Source organism: Aythya ferina (genome assembly GCF_964211825.1).
Source record: "Aythya ferina genome assembly, chromosome: 15".
NCBI classification, from domain to species: domain Eukaryota; kingdom Metazoa; phylum Chordata; class Aves; order Anseriformes; family Anatidae; genus Aythya; species Aythya ferina.
This window is the reverse complement of record NC_140314.1, coordinates 6,967,473-6,991,073: the sequence shown is the minus strand read 5'-3', so window position 1 is coordinate 6,991,073 and position 23,601 is coordinate 6,967,473. Positions and strand designations below refer to the sequence as shown.

The window sequence follows — 23,601 nt, the reverse complement described above, 5'->3', positions numbered from 1 at the left end:
AAGACACCAAAACTGGATTAAAAGAACATCCTGGAAATGATTCAGTGAAGCAACTCGTGAGATACTCTTCAGCTCTTTCTCACAGGTGTGTTCCTGTTATCGCTAAACTCAGTCCCTTGGGAAGTTGCCTCCTTGCAGCAGTGCGTATCAACAACAGATTGCTCTGAGTTAGTAATGAAAATGCTTTCACTGCAAGTGTGTTTGGGAGAAAACTGTTTCAATGATGTTACAGAAAAAAAAAAAAATCAAGTTTCAGGGTGTCCTACAGCTGATGTACACAGGTGTTACATATGCAGTCTGATTGTAAGTATGGTCTTTGGTGCATCCATAAGGCGATGATATTACAGCCACATTCTGGGACTAAACCTTGCTCCATAACTTTTGACCCAAGGGATTGATTTCAGCCACATTTGATGGAGAAGTGGACATGTCTAAGGTATTTAAGTTCATATGTGGTTCATGAAAAGAGATGCTAGTGGAAGGGAAACATATTAGAGGTCCTTTTTTTTGTTACCCGAATGCTGGAGATGGTTTACTTGCAAGTTATTAAATATGCAAGAAAATCCCCATAAAAAAAGAGTGACCTTAGACATACTCCAGCCTTGTATATCTGAGCACTTCATGCATCAGAGAGGGAAAAAAGAGCAGGTGTCACTTAAATGTCACATTCTGTAGAGCTGGATGAAAAATAAAGAGAATGTCATGCAGAACCATCAAAATTTATTTGAGCTTTTTTCCTTGAAATTCAAAATGGTGATGGGAAATTGCCAGTTTTAGTTATTTCAGGAATTAATGCAAATTACTTGGCCACGTTAAATGAAATCCTTGTTCCCTTATGAGTATTTTTGACTCTCTAGATTCATTGCTTGAAGATGATCTAGGATGTCATGCCATGATAAGAATAGAAGAGACATATCATCTACCCAAGGCTGACCCCTTATTCACCCCTTGCTTTGACTATTGATTTCTCCTTGTATTTTATTTCTGTACTGGGTGACAAGATAGCAGTCTGATTAGGAGGTGATGAGAAACCGAAGTACATAGATGTAAGTTTAAATAAAACTTACAGAGAAATAGAAGTAACACAAAAAGCCAACTCTTCTCAACATTGACATACGTCTTCTAAAATAAGAAAATCTTTTAAATCCCTCTGAATCTTGTGGGCTGACAGAAATCACACTCGTCATTTTAGATGTAAGGGTGTACCCATGTAGTTTTTTGTCTGTTTCACTTTGAGATTGATAAAGGACCTGTTGGTTACTGAAATGCATTTGATTCATTGTTCCTGTACTTTTATAGCTAGATGAATTCTTTTTAAACACAGAGTGTTTCTGAAGGAGATACCTTTAAAAATGACAATACTTATTTTGTTCTAAATAGCTTTTAGGAAGATAGAGCACGTGCCAAATGTTTTTGTGACTACTCATAAAAATGTTACCGTAGTGACAAACAGGGTCACTCTTTCATGTGCACGGGCTTCCTTAAGCCTGCTGGTGTTACAAAGCTGCTGGTTATTAGCTCTGTCTTTTAAGGTTTAAATAATTAAGTTCCCTCGGCTGCTTCATACCCCTCATAAAACTTGGCACCACTTGAACCTTTTAGCAAACCTGATATGAAAAGGACACTACGTAAATAGCTGAATTTGAACATAGCTCTTCGTGGCTTGATAGTTGCTTCTGGTTAAAAATATGTATCAAACTGAAATATTTTCTCTGTTGTCAAGTGCTTGTTGTGTTTGTTTTTTTTTGGCTGTGCGATGCTATTGCCAAGAAATAAAGCACAAAACCTAACCCTGGATCTTTGGGAAATGCTTAGAAAAACAAATCAGTGGCGTGCTCTACTCACACTAGCAAATGAAGTGCTGCCAAATCCTTGAGAGAGCAGAGTCCCCGCTGACCAAAGTCTCAGCACTGGGAAGCCAAGGCTTGCGGGCACTGTGTGAGGATGTCTTGCAGAATGTGACAGTGCCATGAAACTGAGGGCAGTGCCCCAAGGCAGGGAGAATCTGCTTAGTTTTGTCTTTAGCAGTGAAGCACCCAGTGAATCTGTCAGATAGCAGGATGATGCTGGTTCGCCTTGCAGCAGTACTATATTTTCCTGTGTTTAATTATTTAAAGGAAACTGTATAATGGGGCTTTGGAATTGTATGGCCCACTAATCAATCCACTCACTTTTGCATAATGCATGGGGCATCAATGTTCTGCCATTTCAAGAGCACTTAGGAAAAACTTGCCAGCCTGCTCAGTGTTGCTCTGCAGTGCCAACATAACCACACAGAACCAGAGAGCCACAGATCTGGGAAATCAAGGAAAACTTACAACTTCCAGCAATGTTCTCTGCCATGTTTTTAAAGATATTTTTCTCCTTTTGTTTTGAAGGGAATAGTATTTGGAGATTTTCTTCCAGAATATTGTAAGTTTCTTCCTTTTTTTTTTCCCCTTCACCTGTATTTTGATAGCCAAGATACACTGCCCTATACATTTGAGCCCTGTTGCCTGGTTAAATGAGCTATGTACACCATAAGAGGCTTAATGAAAACAAAGGGGAAGGAAGGAGAGAGGCTTCAAGAATGGAAAAAAAAAAGCCTGCAGCTGTTGCCAGGGCTGCTAACGCTTCATTTGGGTGTCTGCTGGTGGTTTGAGATGCATGTTACCCGTGTTGCAGTCACTGCTGTATGTGTACAAGAAAATGAGAAGTGGGTATAGATGCTTTTCACATAGACACATCATTAGGGACTGGCAGGCTTTTAGTTTGCAGAGGAAGGAGAAGACGTTATTTGTTATTATAAAAACTGCTTGACCCAGGCTTTTGCTTGGTCAGTTTTGCTGAGTTTATTTTCTTTTTTCTTGTTTCAGTTGGCTTCATCATCTTGCTGAGCTCTGGTCTGTGGGAACAGACTGTTCCCTTTTCACTTAGGGTGAACCCTTGAGAAAGGGTTTTGTATGCTTTTGGATAGAGTTATGACAACATGGGCTTGCTCTTGAATATAATATTTTACACTTGGGCAAGGAGCTTTATACCCCAGATGATGTATGTGGTTGTTTTCCAGTCAGCTGGTACTACAGGAATGATTTGGGGGAGTAAGTGAAGCTTCCTCACATGACTCCTGGACCCCACCTGTACGTGAAGCAACCACTTAGTTCCTACAGACCAGCCTGGCTCTAGCACAAAGCGTTGAAGCCGTGCTTGTAGCAGTGCAAACAGGAAAAACTCCTTGTGAAGGTTTGCTTGGTTATGTTCTCAGGTATTATGTGTGTCAACTGAATCGTAACAAGTTCTGTTATATTCTGTAATACCCCAGAAGGTGTCTTTTAAAAAATTCATAGAAAGTTTCTGTTTTGTTTCAGAAAAGGGGACAAACAGGTAAGAAGCAAGACCAGTAACTGATTTCCCAAGAGTTGTGAATGTACCTGCGTAGTGTTAGTAGTTTTCCATCTTGAGGTACTGTCAGCTGACATTGGAGAAGGTGAGATTTGTCAGGACTGATCGTAGTATCAGCAATCAGAGTCATTTACAGGTCCTGTTCATGAGAAATCAGCATTTCCATAATCTTAAATTTAGATATATGGTGGCTGAATGTATCCTTGTGAATTTTATGTCAGCATATATGTGGCCCTATGGCATTTTTGTGACTGATCGGAAGGAGGCTTTCCTTCAAAATCTGCTTATGTGCAGCGGCTATGGGGACAGTATAGCCATCCTCTTCAGATGTTCATTGAGGTGTTTATGGTAAGCACAATATCATTCCAGTCTTATGTCCATCATCTGACCTTGGGAACACCAAGCTTCCAGAGCTCTGCCTCTAATGGCACCTTTGGAATGAAGAGAAAGAAAATATAAACTTGAAGGCTTAAGTGGGTAGAAGGATTTTTCTTCTCCAATTAATTTCTTTAGCCTGGGAGGGGAATCCCAGTGTATTGAGAAATGGATGCCTTGCCTCTCAAGTGTGGAGGATGACAGAGATGAGCAAAATGGCTTGAAATTTGTTGGTGATGTGATTTTGGTCATTCTGAGGCTACGCAGTAACCAGCATTTTAATCTGGAAGTAAATATATTGCGTTGAAGCTAAATTTGAAGTAGTCTGTCAGAGAAGGTAATGGGGCCCCTTTCTAGCTAAGGGGTCATAGTACTTACCCAGGCCTAGGGTATTAATTTGTTTTTTCTGTCAGGCTTGAATTTATGTCTCTCCTCTCCTGGGAGCATGGGCTATCTCCTAATCTGGAGAATCATTTTTGTGCTTTGCCTGGGTGACGTTTCTCTATTCTTTATCGTGCTGGGTCATCTGCAACAAGAGGAACAGACAGTTTCTTCCCAGAGGACCCTAAGCATAATGCTCACTTAGCAAATCCACTAGGAAGAGCCTGAATTTTCGTTGGGAGCTCGTTCTTATTCAGTGCAGTTCAGATATGTCCAGACACTGGTAGAGTACCAGCTACCAAGCCTCTTTCCTTGCTGATGTAATTAACTTCTGTGTATGTGCAAGAAGAGAGTGCAGAAAGTAAATTGACTGTAAATATACTTCTGCGTTTGATTCAAGTAATCATACACTGTGAAATCCCATTAAATGGGGTTTGTTGAATCAATCCTGCCTCTTTCCACCTTTTCCTTCCTTCCCATGGCATTGGGCTATGTTGCTGTGGTAGACTGTGTTAGGTCCTTTACTGCTGGTCTTTCTTCTCTTTCCTTCCTGTCTTATTTCTAATCTTTTTTTCTTTCCCATGCCACTTTCATTCCATAAAAGCCTGACCCTGAGCCTCAGATATAAGGAACCCTGAGCTAGTCTGGATCAAGACTGGACCTCTGTGTCTAAAATCTCATATGTACACAGATACTTCTGCATGGTCGTGTCTTTTATGTGTGATGGGTTTGTTGGAAAAACATGGGTTTTCAGTTTCTTAACATTCATCTGCCCTGGGCTATGAAAGCTTTGGGATATAAAAGACATATATTAAATGCAGTTATAGCCTCTTTCAGAAGAAATGGATTTTATACCTTTGAACTGGGGATTGGTGAGTAACAACCTAATTACTGCCACAAGTTCCTGCTCTTATGGCTTCGTTTTTTCTTAGTATCTCCTGAACGAATCTATAGCTTTGCTGGCCTACCTTAGCCTAAGGCACCGTCTCACTTGAATGAATCACAGATGCTGCCATACCCTCTCGGCCAATTTTTCCTGTCAAAGCTTGAAGCACTTTACAACTCCAAAACATCTTCATTTTAAGCTGAGGGGCTTCTGTGCAGTTCTGAAGGAAACCTGTGCAAATCTCCGGGGGATGGTTGTGCCCAGAAGGACCTGCCTGAGTGCTTTTGTGCAGAGCTAGGAAGCTGATAGCCTAAAGAACACTGTACCGCCCCTCAGCCTTTGCAGCTGGCGTGGGCCTCTACAGATGCCATCTTATCTGTTAGTATGCAAAGGAATTCCTCTCCCAGACTTGTTGCTGTTATTAACAGGAACTGGCTAACTTGCAAGTTGAAGATGTTTGGAAAGCAGAAGGAAATGGGAGAAGAGCACCCACAGGAACAATGATGAACTATGATGAGCTCCTTCAAATCTAGCTGGTGTTTTTGTTGTTGTTGTTGTTTTTTTTTCCTCCTCCAGTGGTTCCTTGTGGTGATTTGACAGAAGTTCACCTTTCCTGAACGACAAGTAGAACATGGCTTAGGAAGGATTTGTTTTAATGAAGTAGCACTCTCTTTCATATCCCATTTCTTCCTCTGATACGGGGTCTGAAATCTCTTTAATATGACAAGAAGAAAAAGGAAAGGAAGGTGTTAATATATATATGTATATTTTTCTGTCAAAATCCAAGATCAAAATTAGCAATACGGAAGGTTTCTATTTTGCTATAAGCAAGGAGGAGTCTCTGGTTTTGAATCTTGCCAAAGACTGTTAATGAGTAATGAAAAAGAGAATCAGGGAAGAAGAAAAGAAAATGCCAGCACTGTTACAAAGTTTTTAGCTGATCTCTACTGGATCTTTTTTTCTGGTGCTTTTATTAATTTCCTAAAATTGATAATTTGGTATCATCTTGATTTAGTCATGCCATTGAGACTCACTGCTTTATTTCAATGGCTGTTGGGTTCCATGGATTTCTGTGCATAGTGCTTCTGAGGTGCTTTAGGATTTTCCAGGATGAAAGGATCAATATTATACACATAAGTGATATTTATTGGCTTTGTTTTCCAGACAGACTTTTCAACCACAATGTAAGCTGATGATTGGGTGAGGTGTTCAGCTCCATGTGCATTAATCCCAGTCGATAATTTTTGTTGCCTGTAGGGTGCTTGTAGAGCCATTTTGTTTCCCTGCATTTGTGCTTTCTTCCACTCATCCCTCGCAGCCCTTCTTGAATACAAAAGTGTAGAAGATGTACATACAACATCCCTTCGTCTGCAGACATAGGTAGAAACACTGAACAACTATCTGATACTCTAAAGATCCAATTTAGATTCCACAAGGGAAGTATGGGACCCCGAGCTGTCAGCTGGTCTCTGAAGAAAGATCTGATTATCTCTGGTTTCACATGGGCTCTTTGTGGCTTGCACAGTGAACCCTGTTACAGAAATCCTTCCCTTAGCTGTGGCTAAGTGCTGTGGATGGACTGTTTGTAAGTGCATTTCCTTTGATCAGAGCTGAAGTGCCAAATAACTTCCTATTGTTTGGTAGCGTGGTTTGAAGGTGTTGATCCTGAAAGGCTCTATGAACACCATTTCGCTAAACGAAATTTTTACAATGCAGTTTTGAAATGCTTTGTGCTTTCTGAGGCTACAAAGAGACGGTGTTTGCCTGAACTTTGTGCTCAGGCTGTCTCCCAGAAAGTTGCAGCAATGTAGTAAGAGCAGAATTAAATGCAAATCTTCACAGTTTTACAATGTATTTCTATGGACCATTTTAACAGCATGAGAGCAATGACAGTATCAGTTCTTTGCATCAAAGGAAAGAGGTCAAAAATTTACCAAAGGGGGGTGGGGATGCTTTTCATTAGTGGTGGTGCTGTGTAATTATGAATTTGTCTTATTGCTCATGAAGGTGTACTGGAGATATGAACAGAAATGTATTTGTTTGGGCATGCACTTGATGTTTGTGTATCCAGACACTCTGTACTCACTTGTTACGTCAAAATAGTCAAAATCAAATTTAGAGTCTGAAGCACTGAACAAGCATTGAACAAGTACCATGCCCTGAAATTCCTAGACCTTGGCAAAATTTTTGAAAAGATATGTTACTTAAAATCTCATGTTCCTTTGGATGGCTGTGTCCATGCTGTGCCCTAGGGAGTGCTCAAGAGCACTCTCTACTCCTGAGACCCAGCATTGAGCATCCTTGTACCTCAGGCAGGTTGCAGCTCATTCTCACCCTGTTGCTGACTGTGATATTAGGGCACTGGCGACAGCCTCTGAGACTCAGGTTCCTGGGAATGCATAGTCATATAGTGAGTTTTTAAACTACCCCACATATTCATAGGTAAACAGTGTCTACTTTGTTGTTTTGTATGAGCCCTTGTGAGCACGGAGTGGTTCTGTTTTCTCTGAAATACATAGTAATTCTGCATAACTTATTCATATATTTTAAATGTCTGCAGTCAGTAGATGCTGTAGTGGTTCTATTCTGACAACAGCTTCATTTATCAGATTTTGCTGTTTTTTAAATGTTTTTAAAAAGCTGTACAGTAAGGAAGGATGAATAATGAGATGGTTCATTTTTTATGGAATCCTGTTTTTTTTTCTTCCACACATGATTCTGATTACATTTGTGTGCGTATTTTGTTTCTTTGTTAGGCTTCAAGGGACACGTTACCAAACATTGTCTCTTATGTGTCTCTTATGTGGAAAATTGCCCCTACAAGCAGGGGTCATTAATGTGTTCAGACATGTTGGAAGTATAATTCCCCCAATACTGCCTTTGCACATATTGGACCAAATTCTTAATCGGACTAGCATTGATCCCTTCAATGTATGCAGTTTTTCACCAGCTGAAAGGTGGATGTCCTACTTACCATGGCAAATAAAGACTTAAAATAACATCTGCTTGAAAAAGAGCATGTGAAAAAGTTACCGGAGGAGGGAAGAGATCCATTAAAAACATGAGACATGTTAAATCATTATCAGTCTGCTCTAACCAAGAGTCCCGGTCAGTGTGAAATTGAAGGTATTTTATCTTTGAGAAAGTGACAGTAGGTCAAGGGAAGAGTTAACCTTGAGGTCTGTTGTGTACGTCAGCTGGACAATGATCAGTGCTTCAAGAGTGATTTAAGAAGCATTTCTAAACTGGCTTTGAGAGATTATTTTTGTTTTGTTTTCCTTCTTGTCTAGTTGTATTCTGTCCAGGATCACGAATGCTTGGATAGTTCCCAAATAGACCACTGAAACTCTTGGATCCTCCCCAAGAGGCAAAAAGTACCAGATCCCCAACTGGGGTAAATCACTACAGGTTCGCTGTAACGGGAGTCCCAGTCCTGTGTGTTGAAGTACTTTGGAGCTGGTATTGTAACAAGGTGAGGAATTATGCAAGTCAGCAGTGATAAGCACTTACAGTTTCTACTGGAGAATAGTGTATGTGCATACGCTGTGGTTCCCTGCTGTCAAAGTCTGAATTTCCTAAGGCTCCATTCTAATTCAACTTTATCTGCCATCAAGAGATTACATTTGAAAGCAGTCAGCATCTCCAATACCTGCCTGTAATATATAATGCTGGAAATTACAGAGAGAGACACCAGCAAAATTGAGTAGTATCTTGTTTTCCTTGTACTGCACAGCTCCAAAGCAGCGATAGTCAGCAAGCGGCAGTGAATTAAGCTGTAAAGGTGAGATAGGGGATCATGTGCTAGCTGGGTGTCTGGTCATTGAATGTTCTTTCTAGGTAATTCTCCCTGCTCTCTGTGTAGACCTCAATCAGCATTATGTGTTGGTCAGGGCTAAGTAAGGAGTTGGGGATGAAGCTGGGTGGATGATGTCTTCCCTCTGTCACACAGGTACTATACTCTTTCTTCTTGATCACCAACTGCTTATCACATAAGAAGTTTCTATTATATACGTTAATGAACTGCTATTATTTAACCACTGGTAACTTCGCTATTATTTAACCACTGGTAACTTCATAAGCATCTCCATAATGTCTCCTTCACTTGAAAAGGTGCAGGAGTTAGTGTTTGTGCAAATAAAAAGTGAAGAGAAAGGATATAAATAGGCTGGAGTAGCCTGCATTCTCTCTTAATAATGGTAATGAAAGAAAGAAAAGGTAAGTCTTTCCTACATGATACAAAGGTATTCAGCGTACAGAAGTGGTGCATTAAGTAGTTTTGTTGAACATACTTGTAGTTTGCTACAGTAGCAGTTGTACAAGAAGTGTTTGACACAGAGCTGGTAGGGCATCCCTTGTTGGAAGCACTGTATGGTTTAAGAACTGAAGAAAACAGGTTGATAACAAAGGTGAAGTGTGAGCATTGGGTTTTACCATGGTCCCTTGAGAAAAGTTGTCCTGTTTTGTGTAGCAGAAAGCAACTCCTGAGAACTCTGACAAACGGGCCTCTGATGGCTTTTGTAAAAATCAGTTTGCAAACAAAGCCATTTGTCCACTAGGTGAGTGTGCATGTGAGGGGACTTCTAACTGAGATTTGTGTGAGCTGTGGTGGAAACTCGATTGATCGAATAACGAATGGGCTTGATCAAGCAGTGTTCTGGCAGAGAGAGACCTGGGTGTGCTGTGGCTGGAAGGGAGCACGAGGATATTCTCTTCGGTTCTTACAGGTGGCTGCAAGGACCAAATCAGCCTGCCATCAGACTTAGAAGTACAAAAGAATTACTGGTACCCTACTGATATTCCAATACTGTGTTATATTTTGTGTACCTTTATTCAAAAAGAAGTAAAGGTACTGCCTGAACATCCACAGCAGGGGAAAACGCTGAGCTGCACTTTCTGCTATCTGTCACAATATTTGGGTTGGAGCTTGATAGCTTTTCTATTGTACTGGAAATTTCCCTCTTTACTAAGAGAGAAAAAAATTGCAAAAGCAACTTGTTAGGGATATACTCTGCTTATTTTCCACACTAACAGCAATAGTCTTTCAGATATAAGCTGTGCAAGGTCTCTCATTTTGAGGTGTATGTTTAGGATTGGGGCAGAGACAGTTTTCTGACAGCTCTATGAAATTAATACTTCTTTATGACAGAGTGTTTTACTGCTTCTGTATGTAATAGTTTCTTTCATTGCCACTTACGTCCTTTGCAGGGAAGGAAATTCACCTCTATATGACAGTACACTTTGAGTGTCACTGTCTTTCATATTGTCTATTAAAACAGATAATTGTGAGGAGCAGATCAGACCTCAAGGAGGGCTTCTGAACTGATCCCATTTCAAAGGGGGAAGACAGAGCTGTCAAAACTTTGACTTCCTAATTCCTAAAGAGCCGTTAATTCGCTTGGCTGCATGATCTACTGGGAGTAGAAATGAAACTCCACTCGCACGACCTCTGGTGTCAATCATTACAGGAGGCATCTGCATTTATATTGTCAGTGCACAAACTTTCTTTACTTCCTGAAGCATGAAATCACCTTTCAGATGAAGTAAGAAATACAATCCCCCATTCTTGAGAGAACTAGCAGTTCTAAGGCTTCAGTTACGCAGAAATGTTAAACACTATATTCTGACGTCAGCATCAACCAGTCTCTTGGAAGCTGCTTGCTTTGCAGGTGGAAGTTTCACTACTGTATTCAAAGAGATCTCGTAACACTGTGTATGATTTTAGAGCTTGTAATTCTCCGGCTGAAAGCCAGTGGGAGGTTTATCACTGACACTGCCAGCAGAAGTTGGCCCACAGTGTCCTGCATTGAATTCTCTTTGAGGGCAGTGCTCCTGTGACATAGGAAAGAAATGAGGCAGTACGGATTTTAATGAAACTTTTATAGATTGGAAGAGGAGGGCTTGTTAGTAAACTGCAGTAGCAGGATGCCTGCTAATGCATTTTATATAGAGGCCTTCAGATTCACTGAATTTGTACTGTTTTGTTGGGCTGTTTTAGGATGTTTTGTGCTAGATCTTTATGATCTGTGCTGACGTTCCTTTTGTTGGTGGATCCACACAGTTCTGTGGAAGCTCATTGAACAAATTCCCAAAGAAGTTAGAGAAATGAGACATACTCATACATGTAATTGCAACGTTTGGACCAGGGATAATCAATTGCTTACTAGAGCAATGACTTCTTTCTTGCTTCCAGGTGAGCCTTCCTTTATACCCTCAGTCATAATATGTGCTTCAAACTGTGTCGACCTCTAAAACCAATCTCTTTCTTTTTTTTTTTTTTTTTTTTTTAAGTGAACAGGAGATACATTTGCATCACTTTCTAGCATATCTCTCTCTTTTTTTGTTTTTGTTTTTGTTCTTGCAAACTCTGATGTGTTTTGGTGTTCTTTTCCATGGGTCGTGTTGTAGGGAGGCATAGCATCACACAAGGTAAAACAGCACTCAGGGATCCATGGAAATGGAGACACCAAATTTGCTCCAGTGGATGCATTTGATGGTTTAGCTTCAGTAAAAGGGATGATAGCAAAAAGTAGGCATATTTGCTCAGTGAAGCAAATTTAGAGCTCTCCTCTCAGGAAGACGCGTATGCCAGAGAACAGGATAGGGCCTGGTAAGCTGGCTGAGCTCTTGCCAGTCACAGACCTCTCTCGAGTCCATTCAATATAGTTGCCATCCATACTGCTGATAGAAGCATTCAGTGAGTATGAAGAAATATATAAGCTTTGAAAATGGAACTTGCAGTTTCGGGAACTGGAAGTTTCTGTCAGAGTCCACAGTTAAACCTGCTGTGCTTGCTGTTAAAATGTGGTTATGGTAAGAGAAATCGGAGTTAAAAGCGGTACCTCTTTTACTCAACGGATTTGCTATTTACTGGGAGTTGGGTAGGATTACTTTAATGCCCGTACCATACTCCTCCTGATCTTCTTAGCCCTTTGCAGCCGTTATAGTTCAGAATAATCTAGTTCCTTCCTTCCTTGCTCATCTATCACCAGATTTACTAGCAGACACCCATTGGCTTTTCCTGCAATGTGCAATTGCAAAGATTCAGAGTGTAGGTTCATTTGCTAGACAGATGATTCACTAAAAACCTGTCAAATTGATCCTCATCTTTGTTCCCTGAAGATCAGATTTCCGTGACGGCAGCAGCATAGCACAGAGCATAAAGCAAATAGCCAAACTGCTTAAGGACAAAATATACCAAAGCAGGATGCTTCTTTCTCTCCATCTTAGCCGTCTAAGGTACCTGTATCTCTAAGTCAAAGGACACTGTGAGCATTTCTGCATAGCAGTCTGCAGGAGAGAGCCCTGGTTGTATGGCAGCCTGGTCTGAAATGTTTTGGAGGATGCTGGAAGGGAATACCCAAGGAGTTCCCTGCCTGCAGCATCCCAGTATATTCCATGGATTGTCGCTGTACCCTCATAAACCCTTCAGACGATAAGGCTGGCACTTAAACAGGAGGGAAAAAAATCCAGAAGAGATTCTTGGAGGTAAGGAGTCTGTTTTTCTTATTCTCTTCTAGGTCACGATACACAGAAACTGGAGTCAGCCAGGAGCCGAGAGGGTGGCAGGATTTGAGGAGCAGGTTGTTTTGTCTGTGTCAGCAAACTGTAAGTTTGTTTAAGGAAAACACAATTTGACCAGAAGATTAAATCTGTCTGATTTATATGGACTGACATGAGCCTGGAAGCATTATTCCATGAAGCTCTTTGTGAGTCCAAAAACTCATAGAGGCTTGAATTTCTTTGCCTGTCCCTAGAAGCATGCCGGAGCCTGGAAGGGATATGGATATAATGAGAGGTTGAAGCCCTAAAGAAAGTTTGTTCTTTATTCTTCAAACCAGAAACTACAGCCCTAGGCTAGGCTTGTAAGGGGGCTCTATTTTTTATTTTTATTTTTTGCATGATCTAATTTTCCTTATGTGTTGTTCAATAGGATGTGAATATAAGTGAGCATAGTACTTCGCAGGTGTAGCATGAAAAAAAATATGAGCCAAAAAGAATCTAGATTGTATGATGATTTTTTTGTTTTCCCATGTCTATTGTACCTTTCCATGTCAGTTTTTAAATGTGAGTTTTCACCATGTTGCACTGCAGTTACTCTGTTCAATGACTAGTTTCACACCACGTGTAACGTGTCCTGCATCTCACCTGATGCCTGTTTTGGTGTCACATGAGATGGTTTTGCTGTATTTCTATATTGTTAGTGCTACTCATGTTGTCTTCTTGGCATAATGAAGATGTTAGCACACTACCTAACTGTCCTTAGCTAACTCTGTGTGTGTCTTAGCCTGATATATGTCAAGTCTAGAGTGGCTACATGTTCTGCATCTCTTTACAAAAGACCTATTGTTCCTAGTCAGATAGTTCTGGTTATAAGCTTATTAGCACATTAAATAACCTGCTTAAAACGTCACCTGAAGCAATGCAGAAATATCACCAATATCAACTGTGAATTTAGCCCAGATGCTCTGAACTTGTATCTGATATGCCTCATGTTTAATATGTTCCACAGAAAAACTGAACAAAACATCAAAGTAACCATTTCCCATGAGCCTTCCCATCCTGAAGAACCAAGGCAGGGGAAAGCAGCCAAGTAAGTTCATGCCGCAAAGTCATAACTCACTTTTCATTGAGTGATGAGTCCGTCATCTCTTGCTGCTCACAATTTTAAGAAGCAGGAATCCTTCAACCAGACCCCGGGAGTGCAAGCCAGTGACCCTGTTAATCTCTTCTGTGCTTCAGTGTCATCTGTTCCTTTTTTTTTCTTCCAAAAAACCATCTGTACATCCTGGCCAGCAGGAAATCAAAAGAACAAAAAGTAACTTGTCTTCTCAGTAAGTAGGGCACCTTTCATCATGTGAAACAAAGTAGCTTTTTTTTTTTTTTTTTTAATCAGTCTAAGTTAGGAATTTGATGAGGCCACGAAGAACCTTTATGTGCAGAAACCTCTGCGAGCAGCCCTTCTTACTGCACTATGTTTACCTCCCCTGCCTGTGAGTAGGGTTGCTCTGTGTGCCATGTCTTGTTCCAGCAGAGATGTTTGGTATGTCAGAAAGGAGGAATGAAAGTGCACCTTCTGGCTTAGAAAAACCTATAAATACGTAAACTAACAAGACTGTAGCATACAATTGCATGCCTCGTCTGTGCACACATTGGGAAACACAGGTCTGGCCCTTGTCAATTCACCTAGTGGGACATCTAAGTTTGTTGGGGGAGGCAGGGGGAGTAGAACACCTGGCTACTGCTGAGATCTCTTGGTAGGAGAGGTGGAAATATTTAAGCATGGCTTTGAGCCATCCCAGACCTATTTCCACTGCATTCATCTGCACCATAGTGCTATCATTGCTGTATCTAGAGGGGGAAAGGAAGCTGCCTCTGGGTCTGCACCATGTTGCTAGCCTGATTGTTCATATAAATTTTTATGTTGAAGGAGCTTAACTGAAAGCTCTAAATGCAAGACAAAAGGCATGTACTGTGCAGGATTATGTAGTTCCTGAAAGTATATTTCTGACCAGAAGTTACACACAAATTTTCAACATCCTTAGTAAAAACAAAAGCTTTAAAAGAAATAAAGGATACATTTCCCCCTCCATTATAAATGAAAATGCAAAAAAATTGAAGTTTTTTTTTCAATGCTTCAGTATCTTTCTCTCCAGCTGTCATTTACATGTCAAAAAGTTCTATGGCTTTTGCTGGAACCCGCAGTGGTGCTCTTTGTCAGACTTTTCACCTGATATTCTGTTTATTTTTGTAATGCTGGGTAGAAGATTCTTGATATCAGTAAGAAAGACAGAATTTGGCAAGGACCAAAGACACAAACTTGATAGTACTCATTGGTCCAGACTTGTTCTAGATATTGGAAGTGAATGAGGGAAATCAAAGATCCTGTAGTCATTCTCCTGTAGCCACAGAAGCTTAAAGAACTTTTTATGAAGATCACAGTTCTGAATTTTAAAGTATATAGGAAAAAATCCCTGGAGAGAGTGAGAATGCTTAGTTGTAGCTTTTTTAATTAGCAGCCGATATTGTGTGTTTATAATAAAGTCTTACTGACAAAGCTAGAAACATTTCTTAAGCTCCAGATGGCTGCTTTTCTTTATGACTTGCTGTAGGGTACAGACTTTGATTTTATATATTTTGATAATCTATCCTGATTATTCAACTAATACTCATTGTTCTCCCTGTACTGCAGCAATACCCTTTGAGAAGCTGTAGCATATGGCTTGGTAGGGGAAGTTTCAAGGTTAAGAAAATTTTCTTTAGCTGACGTCTCTCATTTCTTTGTTTCCTTTCCCTTAAGGCTAGGACCTGTAACTTTAACGTCTTTTTAAATATTTCCTAGTGACAAGATTCTCATTGTAGGCAGTCTCTCAAAGGATGAGGAATGGTCTTGAAATATTCCCTTATCTTCAGAAGTCTCTTCTAAAGACCACCCACTGTTTTGGATCAAGTTCTAAAACAAAGCAACAACAAAAATAAAAACACATGGGAGAGTTTGGTGGAAAGAAAGTACAAAGGGTGAAGTACAATCATTTTGTGTAGGTGACAGAGGAGATAGGAGCAGAGAATCCAAAGCCTTTGTGCTGCTGAGAGAGACTGCCCCGGCAGGATGCATTATAGTGTCACTGCAACACCTGCAGGGTCAGGATATCATTATCATTAAACAGGGACACGTTTGGAAGGAGGGAGTAAGAAGCACTATAGAAAAGAGGATATCTGAAAAGTTACCCATGGTTTGAAAGAAAGGATTCCTCTGGCTACCTGTCCACCTCAATTATCTCCTATTCTTTTCTAGATGTACCATGGTGCAAATCCAGTAAATTCCTTTCATGTTAACTATGTGTTGCTTCAGTGTTTTCTTGGAGGAAGGCAAATGTATGAATCATCGCCCCAGAAAGTCTCCACAACACCCTCTGTCTTCCCAGAAAATAATCAAGATGAATTGTGCTGAAGTGTTACTAAATCTGAGAAAAGATTAAGATTCAGGAAGGTATTGCACTGATAGCTCTTAATGTGATCTTCAGATTTATGTCCTTTCTTAAAACGGTGTCTCATGCTGCATCAACGTGAGGCTTACAGGCTGTACACAAGCATCTCTGGAGGTGTGCAGTGAGGTATTTGCTGGAGTGCTCCGACAGCTTCAGCAGGCTTCTCTCTCCTTCTCTCTTTCATGATAGAAATAGAATTTCATAAAGTGTTCAGGAATCATCATTGCAAAGGTTTCCACAGCCCAAAATAACATTTTTTTTTTCTTAAAAAAAAAAAAAAAAAGAGAGAGAGAGAGAAAGCACTCAGAGTGAATCAGCAATTAGTTCAAATTCTGAACCAGAACTAGGAACAGGTAACCTACATCCCTGGCTGCTGGACTAGGATTAGTCCAGTAGTCTGAATCAGTTGGTATTTTATGAAGTCAGTTCATGACAAAAGAGCCTCTCTCATTTTCTGAGCATCTGTGCAGAATGGCAGAGACCTATAAGCATCTGGTCTAAATCAAAGGGAAGGAAGACAAAGATTTGAACCTGGGATCATCTCCAATGAGAGTGTCTGCCTATTAGCTACATGTAGGATGCCTCTGTTTATGAAAGGCCAAATTCTTTGTTATTTACCAAACCCTTAAAAAAAAACTACAACAGAACAAAACCAGAAGTTGAAACTAAAAATTTTAAATGAGAAGGGCTTTTCTGTATTGGCCTGTATAACTTTTGAGATGTCATAGTCATTTTAGATGTCAAAGATGGGTAGTTACATTTACAGTAGTTCAGAGGCTCAGCTGTGTTCTGAGTTGCACAGGATTTGCTTCAAGTTATATTTAAATAATTAACACTTTAATAGCAAAATTAATTTTAGATATATTTATATCTCTTCAGAGTTTTCTGTAGTACCTTGCTGTATTTATCTGGATCCATAGCATAACTGTGAAATAATGTCTACTAAATCTAGTTTGTGAAAAATATTATTTGCTTCAGCTCTGTTTCTGTGCCCTAAACTAAGAAGCAGTTTTTCTAAGTGTTTTGAAATATAAGGAAATTCCTTTCCAATGCATTTTTTTCTTGCTTCAGTGTGTTATGATGCTAAATCTGTACCCTGATTAAAAGTACAGATCTCATTCTAAACAAAAAAATAAAATAAAAAAAGGAAAAATCAGTGTCATGTGAACAGAGATTCAGGAGAGTGCATCCAATCTAAATTTTTCATTTGTTTGTTTTTTAAATCATGAAGTTGAGCCAACAAGGAATGTGTAAAATATTTCTTAAGTTTTGTAGTGCTGTTTAGTCAGGCAGTTTGTCAAAGCAATCAAAAAATAATGACTACGATTAGCTGATGAAGTGGGCCATATAAATATTTATATGAGCCGTATAAATATTTAGACATTAGTTCTGTGTTCATATGGTAGAAGAAACTTACTGAACCTCTGCACTAGAATGTAAATAAAAAGGAAAGTAAGGGATTGTATAAAGATACTGTTTTTCTTAAGGAGAAGTATCCCTCTTTTTCAGATTTTCTACCTGTTTTCTAGAAGAATGCAAATCCCACTGCCTCCCAATTTAAAATACAGTATAAAGAAATATAAGACAACTGTTTAAGAAAAACACTGCACTAAACTAGACTCAAGCTGTCTTGACCACAAGAAAACAACAGAGCTTATTTCCTAGGGACAGATGCATTCTGTAGTGCGTGGGGTGTCTCAAGTTTTTCTGCACTGCTCAGCTACCCCTTAATTGAGTGAACCTTTGCCAGCTGTCTGCAAACGGGTGTTTGATTGTAGACGACATGAATGACACTGCTAACATCATCATCATTGATGTGACTACGAGTTGGCCCAAAGAAACCTCTAAAGTTAAACAAGCTTTGTGCAGTCATTTTAATGACCTTTGGTTTGCATCAGGGATGCTGACTTACCCATCAAACTCCAAAAGCTATGAGTAGGCTGATTTTCTGGCAGTCAGACTTCAAATAGGCAACCACCATGAAAAAACACGTGGAATGCAGGGAAAAGTGATAAAGAATGACAAACCACGTAAAGCTGGTGTAGGCACTGTGTATTAACTAAAGTGATCTGTACTGCTCACAGGTGTGCCAACTTGAACTGTAAGACCCTGGGAATGTTCAGCACCTGGGAGGCAGCTAGTTTTAAGTCATCTGTAGTCTCTGGCTAGCTTTGCCCTCACAGGATTTGACATTGCAATGATATCTATACAGGAAATGAAAAACACTCTGCAATTCATATTATTTTTTGTGGGAAAAAGCGAATTTGCTCAAGCTGAATAAGCAGTGCTTGATTCCTCAGTATTTCTTGCTGGACCCTAAAGTAGTGCAAGCTATCAAAGCGGAACACAAATATATGGATTATGACTAAAATTCTCTTTTTCATGTTGACCTTGCTGGTATTACTCTGCATTTACATTCCGGTGGGTGAAAGATGAAACCGCATGTGTGATTCATAGACAGCCTCATCTGAGTGGGGGCTTCTCCCACATGGCTCCTTCAGGGACATCTGCCTGGTTCTGACTTCAGGAAGGAACTTGGAAACAGAGTGCAGATGAACATGCAGTTGACTTGATTGATCAGTGCACAGTTTAATGCTGAGGTTTTTCACTTAGTATTCACTTCACAAATGAAAGATATAAAATGCTTAAATTAAATGAAGCAGAAATTAAAAAAATACATATATTGATTCTCTTCTTTCCCTCCATCCTTCTTACTAAAAGTTTCAGGCTCTTTTACATAGTGGCTGTGCTGTGTATTGGCATTTACGCTAATGAAGAGCCCAGGATGTTTCCTAAATGTTCCACTACAAGTATCTTGTTAATAGCCTCCATTTATCCAGCAAAAGAAAAGCTCCTGCAATCTCCAACCCGTTGTGCAATAAGCCAAGGGCATAGAAGGGGCATGAAACTGGAGTTTTTCCTTAACTGTGCCATCCTTTATTCCAGCACACTCAAACACTTCATACAGGGAGATGAAACCTGGAACTGTGGGTCAAAATAAGCTTTGTTCTGCTCCAGTGTTGGAAACAGACAAAAATGAAATCTGTTTGTGGCCCTGGGGTTTGCATCTTAGTGATTAGTGGCAAGTTTGTGCAGGAATACATTACCGTGGTTTAATACAAAATGGTGATACTGGTTGGTGCTTGTACTTCTTGCTGGGTGAGAGGAAAGCTTATTAGCATAAATAAGCATTCTGTTTTTTTAGCCTGCTTTTCTACAGCATGAGATGAAAATGATAAAACATGAACTTTATTTCATCAGGTTTATTTCAAGGAAGGTGATGCTCCTGATCTTCCTCCTCTTCGTATGCCAGGTAAGATTTCAAGATAGCAATCTTTGATGAGATCCTGAAAACATCACACCAGGAAGTGATGCGAGAGTATGCTGATTTCTTCTTGACATAACAATGAGGAGTACCATCACATCTGTTGGAGAATGGAAACCAGTGAGAAAGGTAAGATAGCTTCTTCAGAATTAGTTCTTTTGCACTTCCAAAACATGAAAAACAAAATTAGGTTTCACAAAAAAAAAAAAAACAAAAAAAAAAAACACAGCAAACAACAAAATAATTAAGTTTCACTTGAATAAGTTTCATGGCTATAAAGAGCTAATAGAACAAGTAAGTGAAATACACTTAGCTTACAAAAATTTTTGGCCAGCAACTGTACGCTTAATCTTATTGAATCGTGTAGAGCTGATATTATACTTAATGTAAAGGTGGGACACTGATGTCAACAATTGCTTTCTTATCTTGCCAATGGTCTTCATTCAAGGAAATGTAAACCACAAAATGTGTGGCTAACTGTGAAGGTTTTGGTGTTGGTGATCATAGGCAAGTCCAGCAAAGGTAACAGCAGCAATGCCAAGAGTACAGCTCATGTATGGTTCATCTCCCAGCCGATACTCTTAACAGCTATTCCACTGAACAGTAGATTTTTCTCATACTTGGTAAAAAAAAAAAAGAATAGGATTAATTATTTTATCTGTTTTTAACACTTAGTTTTTCTTGAAATATTATAATGGATTCTGTAGTCATCATCCAATCAGCAATTTTAAAATGTGGGTTAAAGCATCTGAGCCATAAAGATTAAATACAAATACTGATACGAAGTTTCTATGATTAAAAAATCTGTTGATAGGAAATCAGTTTTATCTCAGTGAAATTGCATAGTATATGAGAAATCATAAAGATACAGAAATGTAGAGTAACCAGTGCCAAGATTTAAAACATCTTTTGGGGACATTAATATTATTTGCATATATTTGTTACTAATTTGTCTGTCTGTATTATGCTGCAGAAGACAGTCTTCTGAAATACTCCAAATACTTGAAGGGTTTTCACAGGGACTTTTGCTTTTAAATTATTTTTATTTTCTCTTTCAAATTGTCAGTACTTAGAAATTGGAGCTCAGGTTGGATACTATGTGAACTTCTGTTTATCTAAGGACAGGAAAAAAACTAATGGCTCTCTAGGCTGATTTTTTATTTTCATTTTTTTCTTCTGAGGAAAAAAAGGTTAAGTAAAAACTGTTTGGAGAATGTCTATTTTTTGTGTTTATTTATTTCTGTCAACATTATTAAAATTGTAGGCAAACCTCTGTTTTTTAAAATAGTCCTTCATAGAGAGTTAAAAAGTAAGTGTGCCACTCTGATTTCCACTTTCTCTGTATTTCTGGTGAAAACCGGGCGGCTCTGTAAGGTACACAAATACAGTAAGAAAAGAGAACTGATACAACCCTCTGGCTCTTCTGTATTAATCCACAGAAAATTCTCTGTATTTTAAAATTAACTCCAAGCTGTGGGGAAGCTGTGGGGCTCTTGCTAGACAGGGGAAGGGTAGGATTCACCTGCACTCACGAAGCAGACAACTCTGGGATTGAGAAAGGGGATACCTATTGTGACGTATTAAAAGTGTTTATTCATAATATAGTGATAATTGACATGTAGTCATAGAATCATTTTAAAATGTTTTAGTAAACGCCTACAGTGTACTCAATACAGGAGAAAAATAGAAAAATGCTACATCACATTAGCACTGCATTAGAAACAGCAGTAACAATTTCTGGAAGCACTACTAGATAACCCCAAAGATTTCAGCTTCGTTACTACTTGCTAGAGGTGCTAATTTGAAAATGGAACTGATGCTACATGCATTCTAGCTCTCGCTTTTGCAAAAACTATATGAAAGGTTACTGTTTTGGTATGTGTCAAAAGTAGTAAGTTCTTCTAAGGCTTTGACATTGTTATCTCAAATATGCAGTCAGTACTTCAGATTACTTAAATTAATATAAACTGATGATTTCGAGAGTTCTCTGAAAGTCAGCTGAACCCAAACAAAATGAGATATATCATGGCTTTTGAAGTTTTCCAGTGACTAATGATCTGCTTTTCTTGGGACAGAAGTCTTAAACTGCAAAACAAAAACAAAAAACAAATATGAAAAAAAAAGCCACCAATGACTTTCAGGGGCAGGCTCTTCATTTTTTACCTGCAGGAGTTCTTTAATCTCAGCTTTGCTGAATTAGTAGTTCTTGAATGTTGTTGAAAGCCTGATGTTGTGGCAAATGGACAGGTCTGCAGAAAATGATTAATCCTGGCTCAGTTGTACGTTTTTACAGGCTACGCCAGCATCAGCTTAGTCTCTTAGTGGAAGCAAAACTCCCTAACTACTGTGGTGTAGGAATACATTCCAGGCTTGAGCTGTGTTAGGGAATTTACTCTAGAAAACAGGTGATTTCTTTCCACAACTTGGTTGCCACCAGTTGCCCAACATTGGCCTTGTGATCCAAGAAGTCTCTTCCAGTCGTATTTCTGTATAAAGGTAACGACATTGCCTCTGTGGAGATACTTGAGCTTTGATTCAAATGGTGTTTGGAAGTCACAGTTACATGCCGTGGAATATGTATGACTTTCCTTGCTAAGACCAATGAGACTATGACTGTGTTGGAATTAGATTATCTTGTTTTTCTAAAGTGTTGTCTTTGTGTTCCTGCTTTTTCTCGCTCTTTAACTCTCTCTTCAGTTTTATGCTCACTGTTCCTGGCAGCAGCTTGATTGCAGAAATAGGTCACAGGGAATCGTTTTACAACAATGCTGCCTTAAACTCACCAGTTATACGTGGATAAAGAGATTGAGTTACTTCTGTGTTTGCAAACTAACCTCATACCAACTGGAAGGAATAACTGCACTTCTGAAAGATGTATTATTTAGTCATCTTTTCTTTTTTTTTTTTTCATTCTGCAAGAAGAGGCAATGTCCAGTCAGATATGAACAAGTTTGAAATAGTGATGACCAGAAGTCAGCTCTTCTAAGCCTACCAAATTGCATCTCTTTGCTTCCTTAGGAGGGCCTTGAGAACACAGAAGGTGGCCAAGCCAGAAAGTCAGGTTCCTGAGATAGCCAGGGAATAGTTCAAGCCAGTTAAGATGATTCTCATTGATACACTGTATTTGTACTTTCTGACACTGATAGCCCAGACCCACTGTTTGTCCTATTTCCCTTAGAAAGCAGCAGAGGTGTTACCTGATGCCTTCTAATCAGTATCACAGAAAAAAAAAAAAAAAAAAAAAAAAGAGATAATATATAGAATATCCAGATATTTGCTGTTCTAAATATAGTAAAAACACAGCAAAACTTCAAAACATAGCACTTAAAGCCTAATGATGGCAGGGTGAGATGGGTGGGAAGATGTGAGTTTGTTCTAGGGCTTTTTCTTTTATACAAGCAATATTCTACTGCTCTAAGCAAAATACTTTATTTTCACATCCTGCAAACAGAATTTAAATGTCTTAACACAGAATGAGATGGAAGTAAATGAGCTGATTCCATTTTTGAACAAGTTAAACCTAAATAAATCCTAGATAAGTATTAGTTAGTTCATATCCTCTTCATTCTTGAAAACCAAATCCCACATGTTGGTTGTGGCTTAACCAGGCAGGCAGCAAAGCGCCAACCAGCCATTCGCTCACTTCACCTCGGTGGGTTGGAGGAGAGAACTGAAAAGGTAAAAGTGCAAAAACTTATTGGTTGAAATAAAGAAAGTTTCATAAGAAAGGAACAAAAAAAGCGGGGGGGGGACTAAAAGGGATTAAAACATAAATATTACCAGCATTACTGTTCTCTGAAATCCAAAGCACAGCACTGCACCAGCTGCTATGAAGAAAAGCTGTATCCCAGACAAAACTAGGACATTTTTATATGCTGACTTCAGAGTTGCTCTTCTGCTAATTTAGTGAACAGAATTTGATGCTCTAGCCACAGTGTTTGTTAGCGACTGCACAACCCAATGGTAGCATGGGACCTATTTTGGCTAATAAACTCCCTTGTTATCTCAAAGTACTACTTTAGAAAGCTGGTGGAGAATGTTTTGTTAGCAATTCAGTTAGCTTTCCTGTAATCCTGTGCTGCTTTTCAGCAAGCCTTGAACCACAGCTCTCTGAAAGTGATAGATGATTTGTTCTTGCTGCAAGAGGCTGCTGAAGTTGCTCATTAACAGTTATTGATACCATAACACTTTTTGCTATAACAGACTTTCTTTTGATTATTAGGACTTCTTTTAGCTTCAGTTCTCAAGAGCTCACTCAGAGCAGCTTA

The 23,601-nt window shown here is 39.3% G+C and overlaps 1 long non-coding RNA gene across 5 annotated transcripts in view; it reads left to right on the top strand.

Annotated features, from left to right (window-relative positions):
- Window positions 1-23,601, top strand: part of LOC311444935 — a 284,906-nt gene that overhangs the window by 61,832 nt on the left and 199,473 nt on the right. For 4 of the 5 annotated variants that reach the window (XR_014698136.1, XR_014698138.1, XR_014698139.1 and 1 more), the window contains 3 exons: window positions 12,541-12,628; window positions 13,533-13,613; window positions 19,270-19,462. This is a non-coding gene — a long non-coding RNA (uncharacterized lncRNA). The remainder of the gene's footprint in view (window positions 1-12,540; window positions 12,629-13,532; window positions 13,614-19,269; window positions 19,463-23,601) is intronic. The other variant, XR_014698137.1, reaches the window with a different exon arrangement.